General features: G+C 45.7%; 1 long non-coding RNA gene across 2 annotated transcripts; it reads right to left on the bottom strand.

The window, feature by feature from the left end:
- Positions 1–3,524: 3,524 nt before the first annotated feature.
- LOC123612714 (uncharacterized) lies at positions 3,525–19,846 on the bottom strand. 2 transcript variants are annotated; one of them, XR_006720002.2, is made up of 3 exons: positions 19,598–19,845; positions 18,466–18,593; positions 3,525–9,847 (listed from the first exon to the last, which is right to left on the bottom strand). It is a non-coding gene; the product is annotated as an uncharacterized LOC123612714 (long non-coding RNA). The 2 variants fall into 2 exon arrangements; XR_012508309.1 differs by lacking the exon at positions 3,525–9,847 and adding an exon at positions 15,515–16,302 and having other exon boundaries at positions 19,598–19,846.
- Positions 19,847–23,399: the final 3,553 nt, after the last annotated feature.

Raw genomic sequence — 23,399 nt, 5'->3', positions numbered from 1 at the left:
GTGTGTTGTGGCCTTTGGATGTGTCATGGAGGGCTCAGAACTCACTAAGGCGTTCCCTTGTCACTATTGCCTCTCTTCTGGGGGCGGGCAGGGTCACCTCCCACCATGCAATCTGTGTCTGGCTACTCCTGCCCTAGAAAAACAGCTTGACTCTGAGCCAGGGCCTCGAGGTCCCCAAAGCCCACCCCCATGGCCTACTCCTGCGTAAATCCCCGGTTCTGGTGGCTTTGGGCCAGCCCCTCCCTCGCAGAGCAATCAGATCCCCTTGGATCGCTCCTTTGAGATTCCTGTGGACATGGCTTGTCCGAGAGCCTGTCGGCACCACCTGTTTCCTTTCCAAATTCTCCCACAGCTCTAGGGAGCCCAGCTGCCCGGCTGACAGGAAGGCTCAGGGAGGCGGGGGGAAACTTCACAGAGCCCAGGGAGAGATACCTCACGCACCACTTGGCAACACTTGGGGGTCCACCCTTTTGGGGGCCACTCCAAGCCCAGGGCCCAGAGCCAAACATTGTGTGTCCAGCCTCGAGGGAGAAAGTTCACAGCTGCCTGGCGGGTTCCTGGGACTGTTCCTAAGATCCCTGAGATCCAGTCCGAGAAGGTGTGTGACATACTAGGAAGAGGAAGGCCCATATTGAACTCTGACCTTGTATCAGGCAATTCACATGCATTGTAAGTCACTTTATTTGTCATAAGCTACTTACTATGTGCCACTGTCCTAAGCGCTTTGCAAATATCTCCTCACCCCATACCTACAAGGTCAGCACCCCGTCCATCTTCCCACTGTTACTGGTGGGGAAACTGAGGTTCCCTGACTCCCTGGGGCCACCCAGGTGCTGAGTGGGACAGACCCAGGCACACGGGCCCCCGGGCCACGTCCACCCAGAGCCACTCTGCAGATAGGGGCACTGGCTTTGCAGATGGGGACTGCTGTCCTGAGTGCTGGCGTGGGTCAGCTGGCTCTCAATGGGCAGGGCCTCAATCAGAGTCCACCTCCATTCCTGTGTCCCCAGCGGCCTCCCGTGGATGTCCACGCCTGTGCAGGCTTTGTCCTCCGATCTGGGCAGGCCTTGGGAGTGGCTTTAACCAGGAGGTGGGGGCAATTCTGGCCACCAGAGGGGAGAGACAGGCTGGGGAGGGCCGGGTAAGCCACCCCACCAGCAAGACCAGCAGGTTTTGAATAGCATCTTTTTTCTTTTTCTTACAAACCCTTGTGTCAAGGGCTGACTTTCAATAGATCGCAGCGAGGGACAGGTAGCATCTTAAATAAATAAAATAGTTGATGTTTGAAGCCACTACATTTAGTGGTGATTTTTTTACGCCACTCAGTTGAAACAAAGATTGAGCTTTCTGACCCAACGCTGTGTGAATCTCTCCATGTGTTGGAGTCTAACCAATGAGCTGTCACAAGATGTTACAATCTTCACCACGACAACCTTGCACATCTTTATTGGGTTAATCTGTAGGACCGTCATATGTTGATGCTATTGTAAATGGTATGTCTTTTTACATTTTTTATTTAGAGAGAATTATAAAGTAGCTGTATATCCAAAACCAAGACTGAAGAATGAACATTTTGCCACACATGCTTCAATTTTTTCCGGAAATATTTTCAGATTAGATATAGATACCATGTCATTTCATCCTTAACCGTCTCAACAGACACACCTCCCAAAATTAAACACATTTCCTTACATAACCAAATGCCATGAACAAAGCTAACAGAACGAATAATAATTCCTTTATGTCATCTAATACCTGGTCCATATTCTGTTTTCCCCAAATATCCTTCTACAGTTGGTTTGTCTGAACACTTATCCACACAAAATCCACGTATTATAATTTCTCTGTATCTGTCCAAACAAGGATCACCGTGTTTTAAGTCTCTTTGTCCTGTTAGATCCTCAGAATAAACTTGTGTGGTCAGCAGTACAGAAATCAAGTTTAAAGACAAGGGAACTCGGCCAGAGAACTCTTCATCAAGCCTCAGCCCCGTGGCCTCTTGGCCCCACCCCAGATCCTGGAGTTGCCCTCCTTTGCCCTTGGATGCTACCCAGACAACTCAGTCCAAACCTAGACTCATAATCTTTTTCTACAAACACGGAAGAGACTCCACTGTTCTTGTCTTCGGGCCTGCATCTGCCCTCTGCTCACGCCAGTAGACGCTCTGTCTCCCTTCCCCTCCACCCATTATTTGGTCCCCTCACCAAGGCAAGTTGGCTCTGCCCCTAAGTAACTTGGGGATCAGCCACCTCTCACCCTGGACTTGTGCCTTCTCTCAGGTTCTAACCTGCTGTGGTCTGATTCCCTGTGGATGCCAGTTGTCTGTGGAGAACTCCACCCAGCTTACAGCCCTCCTTCTCACTGCACGTGGGAGGATGTCAGCATCCCAATCAGATGGCCCTATAGGCCTCCCAGAATTGTCCCCACACACAAGCTCAGAGCCCTTTCAGGTGGCAGGACCCCTGCCCCTACCTTCCTCAGGACCTTTGCACATGCTTCTACCTCTGGGAGGAGTGTTCCTGTTGCCCCTCTTCACCTGCTTGAGCCGCCCACCTCAGGGCCTTTCCTATATGCTCTTTATTCCTTGGAAAGCCCTCCCACGCCAACTCTCCACGGTCCCCTCCTGCAGAGCACCTCGTCATGCAGACCCGGCAATTCAAACAACAGAGTTCCGGAGGCTGGGAGTCTGAGATCAAGGTGCTGGCTTTTCCAGTCTCCTGTGAAGGCTCTCCTCTTGGCTTGCAGACGGAACCTTCTTTCTTGCTTTGTCCTCACAGGGCCCATCTTTGTATTTGTGCGGAGGGTGCGAGTTCTGGCATCTCTTCTTATAAGGATGCTAGTTCTTATAAGATCAGGACCCACTCTTACAGTCTTATTTACTTATATACTATTAACCTTATTTACTTCTGTAAAGGTCCATCTCCAAATATAGCCCCACTGGAGGTTATGACTTCAACATGTAGGTTTGGGGGGCACACAAACAATCAGTCGTAGCAGTTAATGTCAATTCCAATAAAAACACCAAGATCCTGTGTGAACATAGACAAGTTAATACTAAAGTTCATTAAAATTCCCAGAATACAAGAGTGTTCATCAAGTCTCCACCAATGGAAGCATGGCTGAGTGACAGTTCCTTGAAAATTAAGATTAAGCTGCAATAAACCTTTTTTAAATTAAGCTTTTTATTTTGACATAAAAGGAAATTTCCAAGGAGCTGTAAAAATTCATACAGCAGGGTCTCCTGTATACCTTACCAAGGGTACCATCTTACAGAACTGTATATCACAACCGGAATCGGGCATTGATAGAATCCGCTGATCATATTCAGATTTCCCCAGATTCATCTGTACTCCTGCAAATGTGCATGTCCATACAATTTTATTGTCTGCGTGAATCCATGCATCCACTACCACAGGCAACATACTGAAAAAGTTACGTCACCACAAGGATCCCTCTTGTTGCCCCTTTAAAGCCACACCTATCTCCCTCCCACCCTCGTATCCCACCCGTGCCGTCCCCTAGAAACCACTAATCTGTACCCTTACCCTAGAGGGGCTGCAACTGCCTGGAAACGACAACATGAGGGATCCTTGTGGTGATGGGAATATTCTGTGACTTGATTCTGTCAATGAAATATCCTGGCTGTGATGTGCTATAGTTTTGCAAAATGTTGCCATTGGAAGAAATAGGACATGGAACTCTCTGTATTATTTCTTTCACTTTTTAAGAATTAATTCAATTAATTTTTTTTTTGTGGGGGAGAGGTAATTAGGTTTTTTTACTTGTTTATTTAATGAAGGGACTGGGGGTTGAGCCTAGGACCTCGTGCATGCTAAGCACGCGCTCTACCACTGAGCTAAACCTTGCCCTCCTCTGCATGGTTTCTCATAACTACATGTGAATCTACAGTGATTTGAAAATAAAAAACTGAATTGAAAATTTTAGAGGAAGTAACATCAACAACCTGATAGAAAAAAAAATGAGCAAAAGCCATGAACAGACAATTCACAAATACATAAATAGCCATTAAATGTGTGAAAGGATGTTCAACTTAACACAAAATGAAAGAAATGAAAATTAAAATTTCCCTTACTTATCACATTATTTAAAAAATGGAAAGTATGTCTTGCAATAACCTTTAATGAAAAAGAATATGAAAATGAATATATGTATGTATCTACATGGCTGGGACATTGTGCTGTACACCAGAAACGGACACATTGTAACTGATGGTACTTGAATTAAAAAATTGAAAGTATATGACAATGCATTCTATCGGTAAAGCTGTTGGGAGGTAAGTACTCTAATAGATTGGTGTTAAGAACACAAAACTTTTAAATGAATGGACTTTGTGTTTAAGTACATAAGTATTGAGCAGAGAGTGCAGAGAGTTCTGATCCCCCTCCCTCCCACCACACGGTTTCTCCTGTCGTTAACGTCTTGCATTAGTGTGGTAAATTTGTTACAGCTGATGAGCTAATACTGATAAATTATTATTAAGTAAAGTTCATAGTTTACACTAAGATTCACTCTTTGTTTTTCATGATTCTGTGGGTTTTGTCAAATGCATATAAAGCATGGATGCTCACAGATACGGTCCAAAGCTATGGCGACTTGATGCTGAAATGCCAAGCGCAGTCCCAGGGGAGGAGCTTGGCGACGCCACTCACTGTCCGGGCTGTGACCCGCCTCTGTAACACCTCCCTGCAAAACCAATGCTGAACGCTATTGTCGCTTTTTGCCTTGTTTTGTAGAAGTGAAAATCCTCTTCTGATTTCTTTTGGTTAGCGAAAACAGATACTAAAGTAGGTCTTCCCGAAAAGCAAAGTAATGTAAAGCAAACTTTCAAAAAGTGGGGGATATCTGCATACAGAATAGATTCACCTGCCTAAAAGCCTATGTGCTCCACCTGTTCATCCCTCCCCATCCTGAACCCATGGCGATCGCTGACCTTCCTTCCTCCAGAGTTTTGCCTCTTCTAGAATGTTCTATAGTTGGAATCATACAGTACAGAGCCTTCAGATTGGCTCCTTTTACTTAGTAATTGTGCTTTTAAGTTTCCTCCATGTCTTTTCGTGGCTTGATAGTAATATGATCCTGTGATTTTTTTTCTTCCCCAACCTGTTGATGTGATGCATTCCATTAAATGATTTTTTTCAGTTTTTTTGGAGGGGGAGGTAATTAGATTTATTTATTTTTTCAGTGGAGGTACTGGGGTTTGAACCTAGGACCTCATGAATGCTAAGCACACACTCTACCACTTGAGCTATGCCCTCCCCCTGGATTCCAGTAAATGATTTTTGAATGTTGACCTAGCCTTGCATGCCTGGAACAAATCCCAGCGGGTTTCGGTACATCATTCTTTTTATGCATTGTTGGATCTGACTCGCAAATCTTTTATTGAGGATTTTTTTTTTTCATTAATGCTCCTGAGAGATATTAGTCCGCAGTTTTCCTTTTTTGTAAGGTCTCTGTCTTGTTTTGCTAAGGCTGGCCTCCTAGTCAGGAAGCATTCCTTTTCCAAGAAGGACAATGTGTCTGTGGAGGGTGAAGTGTTCTCTCATCCCATCTATCATTTTTTTTTTCTATAAGGGGGAGGTAATTAGGTTTTATTTATTTACTTACTTTAATGGAGGCACTAAGAATTGAACCCAGGACCTTGCACATGCTGAGCAGACACTCTACTGCTGAGCTATACCTCCATCCACCACCCTCTGCCATCTATCTTTCTCATACAGATGTCTGACCCCATCATGCTGTCTCTCAGCCACACAGCCCAGCGGTGGTGTGGCCACAGGGACGGTGGATTCTGGTTACTGCCTGGTGGTCCCCTTTCTGTCATGGGTGCTTTTAGAGGATGGGAGTTGCCTGCATTTCATTCTGGGGGGGCTTTCTGAATGGCTGTGCATAGTTTGGGGACTGACCTGTCTTGGGCGGGGACTCCTTCACCACAGGGAAGCAGCCGCGGCCCACTGGCTCCTCTGAGTCCTAGGTGCCTCCAGCTCTTCCTCCGGGTTGGGGGTCCTTCTCATTCTGGGGCAACAGCCTCTGTCTCATTTGCTGCACCTTATATTTCATTGTTTTAAGCCATAGGGTACCACGGCCGCTTCTGTGCCCTGCAAGAGATGCCAGACTCCAATGCAAGGGGCCCCCCTCCTCTCTACAGAGCTCTCTTCCCTGCCTCCTTGCACTTTGCTGCAACTCTTCCCCTCCCCTGCCTTCAGAAGTCTCCAGAAAATAAGTGACTCGAGTCTCAGACTCTCAACTTCATGGGACACGTGTGCAGACACCACTCCTGCCCCAGAGAGGGATGGGGAGAATGGTGTCATCCTCAAGCTTCTGGAAGGCTCTTCTGCCAACTCTACCCTCTCAGGGCCCCTCCTAATGAATGTCTTAGCTCAACCTCAGTTTCTAGAACAAGGGGAGAGCCAGGATTATCAACATGGCAAACACGAAGCAGGCCAGACTGAGCTCTTAGGGAGATTGCCAGGTATTGGTCTTCAGAATTCCAACCATTTTGTCACATATAATTGTGAAGCAAGATCATAAAGTGTTCTTGGTTATTCAAAGACTCGATCGGTAATCTGTTTTTTTACAGTAACTTATTTTTAATTGCAAGGGCAGTTGTCTGCCAAGAGATAATGCTCATAAAACTTTTAAACTATGACAGATTTCAAATATGAAGAACAAACCAACAAAACAAATTAGGAAGCCCCAGAGCAGGATCCTATTATAAGGATATGAAATAGGATAAATGCAGTGACAAAGAATTACTGCTTTCTCAATAAATGTTCTGAGGATAGATTGCCAGGTATCTGGGAAAAGGTTGCTCCTATTTCACACCACATCCTAAAATGAATATAGTTTGATTAAAGTTTTAAATGTAAACGGAAGCCATTAAATAATATATATCTGAATATTTTTATTGTCTTGGCAGTGGAAAAAAAATTTTAAATTCTTAACATTTTTTATTGATTTATAATCATTTTACAATGTTGTGAGAAAATTTTTTTAAACATAAGAGCAAGGCACAAAATATAACAGAAAAGTGTACCTATGTACACAAAACATAAATGCCTCATCTCATTTATACATTGTGTGTATGTATATAACACATACACAAAATGTATACATTTATATTATATATATATGTCTATAACTACATAAAAAGCAAAAATTTCCCATCCCCTCCCACAAAACCCCACAAATGAAATTATATGGGAAATGATGAAATAAAAAATCCTGACATATGTAGGAAGTTTTTATATTCACATATAGTGTTCTTACAAGTCAGTTGTAATATTGCCAAACTTCGGGAAAACTGAAGAAAAGTACACATATAGCAGTTGTGCAAAGAAGAAATACAAATGGTCAATAAATTCATGAAAAAGTAGTATATGTTGAATGTAATAAGACATGAGAATAAAACATGACATCACTTTCACATGGCTTATGATAAGCAGAGATGGATCTTAAAAAGTGATGTTAGGAAAGACTCACTATTCACTCCAAAACTGACCTAGCGGAAATATCAAGACAATACTGTATTTAAAGATAAGATCTGGAGGGAAGAGGGTATAGCTCAAATGGTAGACTGTATGCTTAGCATGCATGAGGTCCTAGGTTCAATCCCCAGTACCTCCATCAAAAAAATAAATAAATAAACCTAATTACCTCCTGCCAGAACAAAACAATAAATAAATAAATGTATACATAATACATTTAAGACTTTGGAGAAATTTTATAACCATGGTTGAGACTGAGCATGGAAAGGGATGTAATGCTACCATTAAGAGTTTGCTGACATGATATTCAAGGACATGGAAAGATGTTAACCCAAGCAAAATGAAATAAGTAATTTTAAAATAATTACAGTTTTGAAAAATAGACCGATGCGTGTTAGAGGGGCAGGGTAGGAAAGAGACATCTTACTGCTAACAGTGGCTGTCCTTCGTATGATGTCACTGCGTGTCTTTATTTCCTTTTATGCAACTCTCTCTTCTGACATTTATGCTCTGAATGTAATTTATGTTGCAGTAAAAAAAAAAAAAAAAATTGAGCCCAAACCATAGCCTTGACCAGGAACTCCGCCCGTGAGCCTGTGGATGTGGGTCTGGGCAGGTGGCCTTCCCTTGCGCGTTTCTCTTCGTCTCTGAGCAGAGCAGGGCAGGAGGCAGGGATCAGGGGACAGTGATGGGATCCCAGAGTCCAGATCTAGGTCTGGAGCCTGCCCTTTCTTCTGGAGAATGATTGCAGCCGCCCGGGTCTCCACTCTGCACGGTGGAGGTCGCACCTGCCCCTCACGGCTCTGAGGACTAGGTGACATCCACAGACCAAGGGTCAGCATCCTCCGAGTCCCCTGCCTCCTCACCTTTCCCGGGCCCGCAGCGCCTCGCAGGGCAGCTGCAGGTACCGGGCTGCGGGCCGTGTGGACACCGAGAAGGGAGAGGGGAAGACGGCGTGTGCGTTCACAAGAGGGACTCCTCAGAAAGCTCGCCCTGCACTCTGGGCCTGACGAGAAAATCCATCGAAGGGATGCGGGCCCTCTATCCTGACCATGCCTTCCTGCCTTTCTGGTATCAGAACACCCGTCTTCACAGAAAAAGGCAGTGGTACTACTTTTTAAAAACACCGTCACTTAGCAAAGTAGAAAGCTAGTAGTCACACCTGGGGGACTTCCGCTTGTCCTTGAAATCCCAAAGCCTGGGAACCAATGGTCAAGAACAGTACTATCCAACAGAAAGAGACAGGATTCAACCCACAGACGGAAATTCTAAGTTTTCTAGCAGCCACATTATATTTTAATCATATTGTATTTAACATCATTTTTTGAAAATATTATCATTTCAGCATGGAACCATTATAACTTCCTTAAATATCATATTGTACTTTTGGGGGTACTGTCTTGGACCCTCCCCACCCCCCACAGTGTGTGTTCTGCACTCGCTGTACATCTCAGTTTGCACTCGCTCGTTGCCAGTGCTCAGAGCCACGTGGCTGCCAGCGCGCAGCACAGCTCGGGAGGCCCGCAGGCGCTCCGCAAGCCGAGCCGTTCGGGACCAACCAGTGAGTCGAAGTGGAGGAAGGCGTCAAGAGCGATGCTCAGTCGCCACAAATCCTGTCCGGGAGGAGGAGCGCCGGGCGACGTGCAGCCGGCGGCCACCAGGGGGCAGGAGCGCTCTGCTGACCTCCAGGTTTCTGGTGTGATTTTTTTTTTTTTTTTTTCCTGCTCATCCCGCACTGGATTCAGCTGTACAGCGCAGCTCTGGCGAGAGGATGGGGGGCTCTTATGCAAATACCCTGGTAGAATCTGCAACCGAAACAACAACAACAACAACAACAACAACAACAACAACAACAACAACAACAACAACAACAACAACAGACATCTGCAGGTGTTCTGCTCCCTTGGAACTTCCATTCTAAAAGTCAAGAACCGTTCCAGACGGCCACACTCATCAGGCGGTGGGTAAACATTTCTGACCTAACAGAAGACCCTGCTCAGTGGGAGGTCAAAGGCGTTGGTGGGATGAATAAATGATTCTCACAAAAGTTCTGGCGGGATGAATGAATGATTCTCACAAAGGCGTTGGTGGGATGAATGAATGCTTCTCATCAAAGGCGCTGATGGAATGATTCTCCTGGCGGCTCCTCCTTCCCTATGTGCCCCGTTAAACCCAATCTCAGTATTTGACCCCAAGTGCAGAACTGGCCCCAAGGCAGATTCAGACATTATTCCAGACATTTCCAAAGCACTTTGACACACACCTCATCTGATCTTCACAACCTCAGGGTGAATACCCTCATTTCTCAACTGAGGGAAATGGGATCTTTCCGCCTGGGGACCCTGGGGAGACAAGAAGAGGGATGAGCCACTCCCCTGAGACCACACACCTGCCCCAATCCGCTTGACCCACAGCCAGGTGCTCTCAGTGGATCTGAACCCAGAGTGTAATATACTAAAAATGCATGTTTGGTGTTTGCTTTCTGTTCCAGCACAGAGCTCTTAAGACCCTTGGAATGGCCTGAGTGGTGGGAGTGTCTGTTTTTATTCACTTCGCCTCAGGATGGGGGGGCTAGTCGCCAGAAAGATCTGGAACTATCAGCTCCCACACCGACCTCCGGGGTCAGGGGGCTGGAGCTGGACTTCACTTTGTGGCAGTGATTTGGTGTGGGCTTCCAGGTTGCTGAACACTCCAGGGGCTGGGAGGGTGGTCACGTGGGGCAGAGGCTGCAGACCTCGCCTTATGTTTCCCTTCATTTGTTTCCTTTACAACTGCAAGTACAGTGCTTTCCTAAAAGTGAGCCCTTCTGGCCATGAAAGGACAGGTGGTGGGAGCCCCCGAATTTGCAATCAGCCAAGCAGAAGCGAGGGCAGCCTGCAGCCCCTATTCTCAAGGGAGGGGCAGTCTTGTGGGACTGAGCCTTCCACCTGCGAGCTCTGTGCTCACTCTGGGAGGTTAGTATACTGAATTGAATCCTTTGACACTCACCTGGTGTGGGAGAATTGATGTCAGAAAAGAACAAGCACAGGGCGTGGTGAAAACAACTCTTCAGCCTCTGGGAGGCGCCAAAGCCCCGAGATCGCTAAGGGAAACCTAGCACTGCTTGTGGCAAGGTGGGGAGCAGGGGGTCTACTCCCCAGCAGGGTGAGCCTTGCAAAGGGTCACCAAGTCTTGTTTAGAACACATCAAGGGGGTCACTGTGGGGGGAGGGTATAGCTCAATTGGTAGAGCGCATGCTTAGCATGCATGAGGTGCTAGGTTCAATCCCCAGTACCTCCTCTAAAAATAAACGTAATTACTTCCCCTCACCAAAAAAAAAAAAAAAAAAAAAAAAGAGGGTCATTGTGCCGCAAAGCAACTGTCTCATGATTCAGAGCTTGAAATGATGGGAAGTTTTGCTTCCTACTGGGCTGAAATCAGACTTTCTTGGGCTACAAGCATCTCCCCAACACAGAAGCCCCTTTCTGTCTGTCCTTCCACGTCTGGGACTACCTTGGCCTGTCATCCTCTCCACCCTCCCACCCCCATGCAGTCCCATTTTCGGATGAAAACTCCCAAACTAGTTACTTCAAAGTGCTAGACCCTCCTTCAGCCTCACCAAGATTCTTCAAGAGTTTACCCATCACTAAAGTCATTTAAAATGTGGCCTTGGAGCTCGCCCCAACCAACATGGATACATGATCTGAGCAGCACAGCCCATGGGCTCCTCTCTCTTTCCTTTTGCCCTTTTTGTAAAATATTTTTTAACTGTGGTCAAATACACAGAATATAAAATTTGCCATTTTAACCTTTTTTTTTATTTTTCAGTTTTATGAGGTAGAACTGTTACAATTTGACTGCACATACACAGTGTATTGCATGTAAATACATATACACAATATACTGCACATTTTAAAAAATTTACATAGATGTACTGTTCATTGTTTCTAAGAACGTTTAGAGCTTTAGCTTTTTAAACTTACATAGTTATCAAAGGAATAAAGCCAACCACAAAATAAGAATTTAATCAAAACGATACAAACACCTCGCTATTAACAGCAACGTTATTTGTAATTGCCAAGATATGGAAGCATCCTAAGTGTACATCAACAGATGAATGGATAAAGAAGATGCACCATATATATGTAATGGAACACAACTCACCCATAAGGCCCAGTTTACTTCTTTTATTTTTTTTTTAATATTTTTTATTAGGTTTACTTATTTAATAGAGGTACTGGGAATTGAACCCAGGACCTTATGTGTGCTGGGCAGGCACTCTACCGCTGAGCTATACCCTCCCCTCTGTGAGCCTACTTCTTTGGCAGAACATTGCTGGTCCAGGCACATCCACTCCTGGCTTCTCCAGGCTTGCCCTTTGTAAAATAGCCTTCTTTTGTTAGTATTTGCAGAGTGGATATGTAGGCAAACAGTTACGGAAATTTTAAAGAAAAGGAAAAATCACCCCCAATTCTACAATGCCTGAATTTGGTGAAATCAAACTATTCCTACCCCTGTGCTGCCTTCAAGTCTCGTCAGCGTTCAGAGCCCAGCTCTGACAACCACTGTGAGGGCGCAGACGAACCACTGAGGGCTTCTGCCCATACCCAGAAGTCTTTTCGAATCCTGGCTTATTTTCTCTTGTTAGTGGTTCCTGCTGGTTTTAGTTCACCTGCACGTTTTTTAAAACAACTTTATTGTGATATGATTTCTATACAGTGAACACATATTTCAGGTGTACAATTTGATGAATTTTGATAGATGTACACAGCAGTGAAACCACCACCATAATCAAGATAGCTACTAGTTCCATCACTTCCCCAGAAGTGCAAATTTCGAACTCCCAGTTTATCCCTTCCAACCCCCTTTACTCACTGCCATCCATGAGCCTGTTCTCCATGTCTGTGAGTCTGTCTCTGCCCTGTAAATAAGTTCATTTGTGTCTTTTTTTTTTCTTTTTTAGATTCTACACATGGTATTCTCCCTTCCCTTTCTGGCTCACTTCACCTAGAATGATCATCTGCAGTTCCATTCATGTTGCTACAAATGGCATTATTTTATTCCTTTTTATGGCTGAGTAGTATTCCATTGTGTATATATACCACATCATTTTTATCCAGTCATTTGTCAATGGACATTTAGGTTGTTCCTATGTCTTGGCTATTGTAAATAGTGCTGCTGTGAACACTGGGGTGCAGGTGTCTTTTTAAGTTATATTTTTCTCCAGATATATGCTCAGAAGTGGGATGGCCGGATCATATGGTAAGTTTATTTTTAGTTTTTTAAGGGACTTCCATACTGTCTTCTATACTGGCTGCACCAATTTACATCGCACCAGCAGTGTAGGAGGATTCCCTTTTCTCCACACCCTCTCCAGCATTTATGGTTTGTGGACTTTTTAATGATGGCCATTCTGACTGGTGTGAGGTGATACTTCATTGTAGTTTGGGTTTGCGTTTCTCTAACAATTAGCGGTGATGAGCATCTTTTCATGTGCTTGTTGGCCATCTGGATGTCTCACCTGCACATTTTATAATAGTGTTTCATTTAAATCTTGGATGCAGCAGGCAGCCTGCAGCTCAGATGGTGGGTCCCAGGCCAGTGAGTGTCATTTTCTTACCATGAAAAGCTGGCCCTGGCCAACTTGTCCTTTTCTTTTTCTCTATGACCCCTTCCTTTCTGAATAATTGCACACCCTGAAGGCTGCCTGGCTACTAACCTCTCCCATTCAATCATTCCTTCAACAAACATTTGTTAAGAAGCTGCTCTGTGTCGAATGTTGTGCTTTGGGGAAGGAGTTTCAAGATGGAGAGCAAACCCCTGTGGTGGAAGGTCAGCAGTGCGGGGAAGTCAGAGGATGTAGGGATAAACCCAATCACAGTGAGTCCAGGGCAGAGGTGGGCTGGAGACCAAGGGTCAGGCCCTGCTGGGTGGGGACACAGTGAAGTAAGGCTCTTATGAGCAGCTCTCTGTGGTGGCTTAGTCCCAGAGGGGCTCTCGTTGGGGCATCTCTGGTCCAAGATTGCTCTCCCAACACAGCCAAGGCCAAGGTTGGTACAGAAGGGAAGGCTAACCCTTCATCCTCCTGGCGCATCCTGGAAGTCACTGTGCGAGCCCCAAACAGACACACTCCCGGCTGCCCCAGGGCCTGGCTCCAAGATGCCTGCAGGGGCAGCCCTGGCTTTTCCCAGGAATCTGGATGAAAACCTCTTTGGTGAGGCTCATGTCCCAACTCCAAAGGGAACCCCCTGGGAGAGTCGTACCTGTGGTGAGCCTTTTCAGATAGAGGAAGGAGCAGTGACCTTGTGTGGGAGCTTGGGGAGCTGCTGGCAGGTCAAAGCAGAGGCTAGTAAGGAGGGGTATAGACAGGGAAGCCCCCTACCCACCGCTCCACCCGTGAAACCCAGTGGGTACTGGGAGGCTGCTGTGTGGGTCCTGCAGACAGTGGAGTCCCTGCCTCAGGGGGTGGGGGCTAGGAACTGCACTGAGGTCCCAGAGTTACAGCTGGTGATGAGTTGAACTCTGACCCCTGAATTTCCATGTGGAAGCCCTAACCCTCAGGACCTCAGAACATAATGGTATTTGGAGATAGGGTCTTCAGAGAGGTGGTTAAGGTTAAAAGAGGTCATATGGGTGGGACTTCAATACAACAAGACCAGCGTCCTCCTAAGAAGAGATGAAGACACGGACATATGGAGGGAAGACCATGGGAGAACACAGCGAGAAGAGGGCCGTCTGCACACCAAGGAGAGAGGCTTCGGAAGAAAGCAGCCCTGCCAACACCTTGACCTTGGACTTCCAGCCTCCAGAATTCTGAGGGCATAAAGGTCTGTTGTTTAAACCCCCCTGCCAGTGGTATTTATTACAGCAGCAGGAGCTGACTAATACACAGGCACCCTCTGGTGTCTACAGCCTCCGCCTTCCCCAGCACGTATGTGTGGACGAATCTCATTTTGGTCTCTTTCCAGATCGTGATGGAGGTGGCATATCAGCCCCCTGATGTGGTTCTGGGGCATCAGGGTTCTGAAGACATACTTCCAGCATCCCCGTCTCCATCCAAACTGCCTGACACCCTTCCTTCTGACTTTCTCCCAGTTTTCCAGGGGCCATTGATGTTCCTGGGAGCCCTGGCTGGTTCTAAGTCACCAGACTGGGGTAACCCCACCCAGCACGTGGATCCCTGAGCCAACGGCCCATATGAGAGGCATCAAGGTTTCCGGAAGCACACAGAGACACCCCCGTGGAGGGAGGAGGTAATTCGAGCTCCATCTAAGAGATTAAGAAGAGTGGGGCAGGGGCAGGGGAGGGGAGGGCGCTCCCCAGCACAAAGTGTGGGACACAAGGCGCTGGCAAGCCGACATCACAGGCTTTTTGTCCTGCATGCATTTCAATCTTGCCCTCACATTTTCTCATACGAAGTAATTTGTTTCCAGTCTCTTTAAATTCGTATTTAGAGGAAAACGATAAAACAAGTTGTGGGGAACCGGATCCAGACATCTACACCATGTGCACAGATGTGGGGGAGAGCAATTTGGAAGCACAGATGTCCAAGTGCCACCTCTGACCCAGTGGGCCAGCCCTGCAGATTTCCTGAGTAAAAATAACTGCTCGCCGGAGCTTTGCTTATAACAAACACAAAACTGGAAACAACCTAGATTTCCAACCGCAGGACCCATGAATCAGTTCCACCGGCTCATTTAAATTGGTAACCACAAAGATAACAAGACTATGACAACAAGTTCACGCCATGGAAGTGTAATGTAAGTGGCGGGGGAGGAGAAATATTTCATTTTCAATGTACTATATATAACTACACACTATAATTACAACGTGAAACTGGATCTGCATGTTGATGGAAACCAGAAGGGAACCAGAAAGACGAAAATGGAGGAAATCGGTGCACCAGTGTGGTAAGATTATGTATGAATTTTGTTTCATTTGAAACATCCTTTAATATTTTAGTAAGGTTTTTATTTTATTTTATTATTTTATTTTATTGAGTTATAGTCAGTTTACAATGTTGTGTCAATTTCTCGTGTAGAGCACAAATTTTCAGTTATACGTGAACATGCATATATTCATTGTCACATTCTTTTTTGCCGTGAGCTGCCACAAGATCTTATATATATTTCTCTGTGCTGTACAGTATAATCTTGTTTATCTGTTCTATACATGCCTGTCAGTATCTACAAATTTCGAACTCCCAGTCTGTCCCTTCCCACCGTCCTCGCCCCAAGGTTTTAATAAATGATGCTTTAAAAATATTTCAATGTTCTGATCTAAACCTCATGTTAAACAAAGAAGCAACTCAACCCAAGGACAAGAAGGGGGTCGTCTCGTTGCTTAGCCCACCAGGCAGGAAGACACTAACTGAGAGAGAGAGAGACAGGGAGATAGAGAGAATATATAATCCCCTCCCTGGACCTGGAGTTTTGTTGTTTGTACTCTAAAGACAGGAGGAGCCAGGCTTCTGATGCATTCAAGGCTCTGATGCATGGCTCTAACTCTCAGTGTTGGGTTCCGTTTTGGGGTAAATACAGCTACAGTCTGTGGCTTGGGAGCAGACGGTGTGCCGAGGCTCCAACAGGGGGGACAGCCGGGGTCGGGGCTGGAGGGAAGCAGTGCTGGTCTCAGCCACATGGAGTCTGAGATGGAGGCAGGATGGCCAGCTAGAGCAGCCCGCATGCAAAGTGAGCGAGGAAATCCAGTGGTGATCGAAGGACCAGGGCTGCCATGAGGAGATGGCCGGTTGGAAAGCAGTGAGAGCTCAAAGAGCCCCTCAGCACTCAAGGGCAAGGTGTGAGGGGCCTTTGGGACCCTGAAGGCATGGCAGAGGGAGGTGATCAGGGCAGGAGTACAAACAGTTGTGTTAACAATGTATACAGAACTCCTAGCCCAATAAAAACGGACAAAAGCCATGAATAGGCATTGCACCGATGAGGAGACACCCCCAGCCAACAGGCACACAAAGGGATGCCTGCCTCCTTGTTAATCAGGGAAACATAAACCAAGGCAGCAAAAAGGAAGTGTTTTTTATCCACTCCTTGACAAAAATCAAGAGTCTGACAATGCCAGGGGCTGGAGAGGCTGTGAACCACACAGCCCAGAGAGTGAAACCAGGATAACAACTTGGGAAACCGTCTGGCTTCGCCTTGTGAACTCGGACATTCACATGCCCAGCAGCTCAGGAAACCACTCCTGGGTTTATGACCTAAGACAAAGCCCCCACATCTACCCCAGGAAACAAGTTCCAGAGAGTCCACCTGCCTGTTTGTGACATTACATGCCCATTAGCAGGAGACGGAACAGGGTGGGGGCGTTTTCCCATGACGGAATAGCTCACAGTGGTGAACATGAATTAACTCTAGCTAAACAAAAATGTACCCGAATCTTCATAACGTAACGTGGGGTGAGAAAGATCAAGTCCAGTAGGCTTCTTACGGGATGGCTAATTGTATGTGTCAACTTGGCCAGGCCACAGTACCCAGATGTTTGGTCAAACACTAGTCTAGATGTCACAGTGAAGGTATGGTTTAAATGACATTAACATTTAAATCAGTCAACTCTGAATAAAGCAGATTACATCCATAATGTGGGTGGGCCTCATCTAATCAGTTGAAGGTCTTAAGAGGAAGGACTGGGTGCCTTGAGTTAAGGGGGAATTCTGCCTCCAGATGGCCTTGGACTCAAGATGCAGCATCAGGTCTTCCCTCGGTCTCCAGCCTGCTGCCTGCCCTGCGGATTTCAGACTTGCCAGCCCCACAGTAGTGTGAGCCAATTCCTTAAAACCCCTCCCTCCCTCTCTCTCTATAGATATAGATATACACACATACAGTTGGCCCTTGAAAAACCCAGGTCTAAACTGCACAGATCCACCTATACACAGATGTTTTTCAATAGTAAATATTACAGTACTACATGATCTGTGGTTGTTTGAATCCATGAATACAGAGGGAAGACTAAATCATACTTGGATTTTTGACTATGGGGAGAGCTGGTACCCACAGCCCGTTTCTTGTTCATACATTTTTCTTCAAGGATATATATATATCCTTTTGGTTGTGTTTATCTTGAGAACCCTGACTAATCAACTTACAGTATGATTCCCTTTTTATAAAGTTACAAAAATTAAAAAAATGCATTTTTAAAAATACTTTCGAACTTTAGTTATCTCTGAGAGGGGATGGGATAGACTGCAAGGAATACATATAGTAGATTCAAATTATTGTCAGTGTTTCGATTTTTGAGTTGGCTGGTAACTGAAACCATTTCATTAAAATAGTATTGAATGAGTGAATGATAAAAGGGAGCTGTGATGCATGGACTAATAATAAAAATACATGGTATGTATATATGCATGACTGGGATATTAAGCTGCACACCAGAAATTGACACATTGTAACTGACTACACTTCAATTAACAAAACAAAACAAAACATGGTAAGCTGAAGATTTTGATCAATCTAATTCTGTGCACAAACGAAAAACTTAATATTACAAATCAGCATAGAATGACCTTAGTTTTATAATATGAATATCTGCATCTACACCTATCTGTGTAAATTTGCACTTACAATTTTGCATAGGAAAAGCTCAAAGGGACAGACACTGATATCTCTGGGTGGTGGGTGGCTCTTCATCAGGGAAGAGCTGATGCTACAGCCTCTAAGTCATTTACATTCTCTATTGCTTTTCTGTATTTTCCCAATTGTCTGCAATAAAAATGTATTTTTTTAAAGGGTACATTTTTCTTTCGAGGCGCTAAGAGCCAAAAGCCTGGGACTCTGTCACGGTCCTCCCCACCTCTCTCTCTGTCTCTCTCTCTCTCTCAGCCTTTCCTTACAGCTCTTACCGCCTCTGCACTGATTCTGTAAACAGTCTTTGTCTCCTCTCCACCTTTGGTCTGGGGTGGGAAGCTGTCCTGGCTGAGACACTCACATCCCGGCAAAGTGGCTGCCAGAGAATGTTGCTGTTAACCTACCCGTTTCTTGTCCTTTTGGGAAGGTCAAGGCCAGGTCCACACTTGGCTTGAAAAGGCACATTTTCAGAGTTTTCTTTCTGTCACTTGGGTATCTTTGCCTCTCATATTTCGCTAGTAAACTCCTCAACCTAAAAAAATATAAGAAAGTAAAAAATAAGAGAACACATTTTTAAAGTACTTATTTATTTTATTTTAATTTTTTTGTTGGAGGGGGGAATTAGGTTTATTTATTTACTTATTTTTTAATGAGGTACTGAGGATTGAACCCAGGACCTTACTCATGCTAAGCATGTGCTCTACCACTGAGCTATATACCCTCTCCCTAAAAGAATACATTTTCTAGTAGGAGAAAAACCCAGTAACAACACCAGGATGCCCAGCTGTAACTCAGTCGTGATTGTTCACTGCGTGCTGTTTTCACGCTTTACCCAAAGGTCAAAGACACGGGAAGTCAAAGATTGCACACCTCTTTTCAACTTAATTCCGTTAGATATTTACTGAGTGCTCACTGTAAAGGAGACAGAAAGATAAGACCCGGTCCCTGCCCTTAAGGAGTTTGCAGGCCAGCAGGAAAATAAGCCTTGAAATAACTGACCACAGGGCAGAGCACGTAGGAGCTGCCAGGCTCCCCCAGGGCTCCCTGCTGCTCAGAGACACCCTGAAAACCTTCACAGATACTCTAGATGGACCAGCAACCAGTCCCAGGGGGTTGCATGATGAAGCAGGCAATGAAAATGAAAAGGGTACCATGGAACAAGAGGGATTAACAAGGTTTATTTTGGATGACTTTTTAAAAACATTTCAGCAACTTGAAGATTTATTTTTATTTTTTTCGGATGTAATTTCAGATTTACAGGAAAGTTGTAAGGCTAGCACAAAGAACTCCTGAATACCCTTCACCCAGCCTCCAGTCGTTAATGTCTTCCCACACTTGCTTCATTGCACTCTGTGTACGTGGCTGTCTTTTTCTCAGCTGTCTGAGTGTAAATTGCAGCCATGATGTTTTTTTTAACTCTAAATATTTCAGGGTATATTTCCTACAAACAAAGATTCCGTCTTACAATAACCACAAGTACAATAATCAAAATCAGAAAATTAACATTAATACAACATTATTATCTGATTTACAGACCTTATTCAGATGTCACCAATGACGTTCTTTATGGGGAAGAAGTGCCCTATTGGCAATGTTGTCACATCTCCTCATCTTCCTTTCATCTGAAGGCGTTCTGTAGTCTCTGTCTCTCATGACATGGCCTTTTTGAAGCTAGTTTGTAGCCTGTGATTTTGTGGATGTTCCTTCGGTGTAGGCTTGTCTGCTGTTTCCTCAAGACTAGATTCAGACTCTGCATTATTTGGTAGGAATACTACAGAGGTGGCATGTGTCCTTCACGGTGATCATATCAGGAGGCACCTGAGGTCGACTTGTCCCTTTCCTGGTGAGGTTACCCGTGATCACTTGGTGAGGGCAGTGGCTGCCAGCATTCTTCACTGCACAGTTACAAGTTTTCCTTTTGTGATTAACAAGCACTAGGCAGGAGGGTGTAGCTCGGTGGTAGAGAGCATGCTTAGCATGCACAAGGTCCTGGATTCAATCTCCAGTACCTCCATTAAAAAAGTAAATAAACCTAATTACTCCCCCCAAAAAAAACCCTTTAAATACAAGTACTTATGGGGTGATTCTTTGAAACTTGGCTAATATTCACTTTACTCAGATAACTTTCACCCACTGTTTTTAATATCCATTGATGATTCTTGCCTGAATCAATTATTACTATGATAATTGCTAAGTGATGTTTTTCTTTTTTTATTTATTGAGTTATATCAGTTTACAATGTTGTGTCAATTTTTCAGTCATACATGTATATCCATATATTCATTTTCACATTCTTTTTCACCATGAGCTACCACAATATCTTGTATATATTAAGTAATGTTTTTCAAATTCCATCATTTCTTCTATACTTGTCACTGCGTGCTAAAAGAAGAGCTTTTATTTCTCTTATTTATTTATTTATATCAGCATGTATACATGGATTCTTATTTTATTCAATGACTTATAATCTGTTACTATCAGTCTTCCTTTGATGCTTAAATTGTCTCAGATTTGGCCAACAGGAATGTCCTTTTGAGATGTCCCCTTTATTTTTTGAGCACTTCTTCATATATATATATATAATTGAAGTAGAGTCAGTTTACAATGTTGTGTCAATTTCTGGTGTACTTCCTCGCTTTCTAACACAAGATCTTCCAGGCCAGGTTGTGCTTTCTCTCCTGGAATCAGCCATTCTCTAAGGAGCTGTGGTTCCTTTCTGTAGAGGACGGTATTAAGAAACCAAGATCTGGGTGCTAGGTGTGCTCACTGCTACTGGGGTATCATTGCTTCTAGAAGATGTACGATATAAATACATACACCCATACCTACATGTCTGTGTGTGTGTGTATTTCTACATCTATGGTATGTGTCTGTGTGTTTCCATATCTATTATCTGTGTGTGTGTGTATCTGTGTGTATTTTTGTATTTATTTGTGTGTGTGTGTGTGTGTGCACGCGCACACAGGTACACACACGCATGTCTGTGTAACGAAACCACCAGCTCATGTTGACACCTCCGATTCCAACCCAGTCCCACGGGGTTTGTTCTCATCTTCCCCCGTCCATGTCTGTAACTTTCACCAGGTAAAGATTTCTTTAAAGGCTATGGATGTGGTTCAGGTCGCCACCATTGCCGCTGGCACTGGAAACCGTCTCCTGACCATATGGTCTTGCGCATGCTCAGCACGGACTTGGGCATCACCAGCCTTCGTCTAATTGGACACAGGGCAGACGGAGTCACCCAGCAGGGGCCCAGTTCAGAGCCAGATGGCCTTCTGGAAAGTGCAGGGGAGGCTGAAGAAGAACCCCCAGGAGGAGGAGGGTGCGGAATACTGGGATTTTTCTGGACGAAATGAAAAGCAGAACAGATGGCTGTTGTCCGGCTCCATGGAAAGACCGCAAGTGACCTGAGAGCACTTGGAAAGGGCAAACCTGTTCCCCACGGCAGCTGGGAGGGGAGGCCTAACTAGGGGCTTTGTGGGCACAGCTGGCTCTGGCTGAGCCGCCGGGGCAGCTGGAAGGAGGCCCCTCACACCCCGCTGTCCCTGTTGCTGAGGAGGGACCACGGGGATGGAGGCCGCGGCTTGCTGTTTAGGATGTAAGCGAGTGGATTCAAACCCTGGTGACCTGACTTACAGCCTCCTCCTCAGACCTGCTTTATCCATTACCAGCTGGATACACTTTCCGACGGTTCTATTTCTAGAGATCATGTTCCTTTTCCGATTGCTGTGCTTGTGGGGTTTCAACTCTCTGGTCCAACAAACGTGCTTCCCAAAGACAGACAAAAGTCCTTCTGAGGCGGGGAGGGCACCGCTCAAGTGGTAGAGCGCGTGCTTAGCATGCATGAGGTCCTGGATTCAATCCCCAGTACCTCCTCTAAAAATAGATAAATTAATTAAATTACCCCCACCACCACCAAAATAAAAGTCCTTCTGGGCTTTACGTGCGGGTTCTTTCAACTCAGCACTGGATCTTTGCAGAGCATGGAGCCTGCAGGAGATGCCAGCAGGAAGCTCAGCCACACGTGTGAATTACAGCAACAGGGACAAGGCCCTCTGGGGCTCCCGTGTGCCAGCTGCACCCACCAAATGGTCCTCACGCAGCGCCTCCCTGATTGCCCAGGGAGAGTCTTTCACAGCTGGGATGCAAGAGGGAAGCAACTCACCCCAAAGCACTGGGCAGTGGAGGCCCAGAATGTTCTGAGGAACACAGACCCCCTTCCAGGGAATCAGGGGGCCGCGTGGGAGGAGGTGAATGTCTAGTAAACAGGGCTTGACAGGTGTCCTTAAAGTAGTGGCCCAGCCTCTGGGAGTGCCCCCCAGAGTTTTGTTTCTAAGGCCAAGAGGAGCTACATATCGTGGAAGGCTAGTTGAGTTAAATCCTGAGGCTGAGAAACTGTGTCCGCCCGCCAGGGAACCCAACTCCAATGCAAGGAATTGGTTTCCTACCTCCCGGAAGACAAAAATCCCTAGAATAAACAGCAGGTGCGGGCCTTCTGCCCAGCCTGGATGATGCAATCTCTTTAGATCGTACAAGAACACACTTGCTTCCAGCCACACAAACCCAACAAAATGTCACTGGAGACGTCAACACATGCCAGCTGGCTACTGGGCCCAGAGCATCAAGCTAAATTGCGTCTCCAGGGCTGGGTGCCTGGCTCGGGGATCTCAGTGCCAATGCCCTTGGGCAGGGCACCCCTCAACACCAGTTCCTCCTAAGCCACCCTCCTGCCTTCTTCCCTTCGGTTCAGTTTCCTTCTGGATGGGAAGGGATGGAACAGGCAAGGAAGTCGCTCATGCAGCTTCTGAGCAGCACGCAGCAAGAACACTCGCGGGCAGTTTCCACTCCGGATTTGGTCGCAAACAGCTTTTTGTGACTGGCCACTCCCACCCAGGCTCCCCTGCCACCACTGCCCTCCCTGCTGATTCCAGAACCTTCTACCACCTCATCCTTCCTCCCCGCTCTGGCACCAGGGCTCATCAGGGTGGCAGGCAGCATTTTGTTTGCTGTGGGGAGTTGAATCAGCCAGGCTGGGAAGGGTTTTCAGACTGAGATCAAGAAGTACCTCCAAACCCAAAGTGGGAGACAGTTCACAAAATGACACCCCTTCACCCTTCAGATATGTCCATGCCAGGAAAGACACAGACAGACTGAGGGAGGAGCAGTTCCAGGGTAAAGAGAGGAAGGGTGAGGGCTTGCTGAAGGTAATGGGGGTCTTCTGTTGCTACAAAGGACGTAATTGGGACACTTGGCAAAATCTGACTCAGGTCTGTCGATTAGATGAGAATATCAGATCTCTGTTAATTTCTTGATTTTGATCACTGTGCTCTGGTTAGGC

Source organism: Camelus bactrianus, chromosome 7 (genome assembly GCF_048773025.1).
Source record: "Camelus bactrianus isolate YW-2024 breed Bactrian camel chromosome 7, ASM4877302v1, whole genome shotgun sequence".
In the NCBI taxonomy this organism is placed as follows: domain Eukaryota; kingdom Metazoa; phylum Chordata; class Mammalia; order Artiodactyla; family Camelidae; genus Camelus; species Camelus bactrianus.
This window is presented reverse-complemented; position numbering and strand designations above follow the sequence as displayed.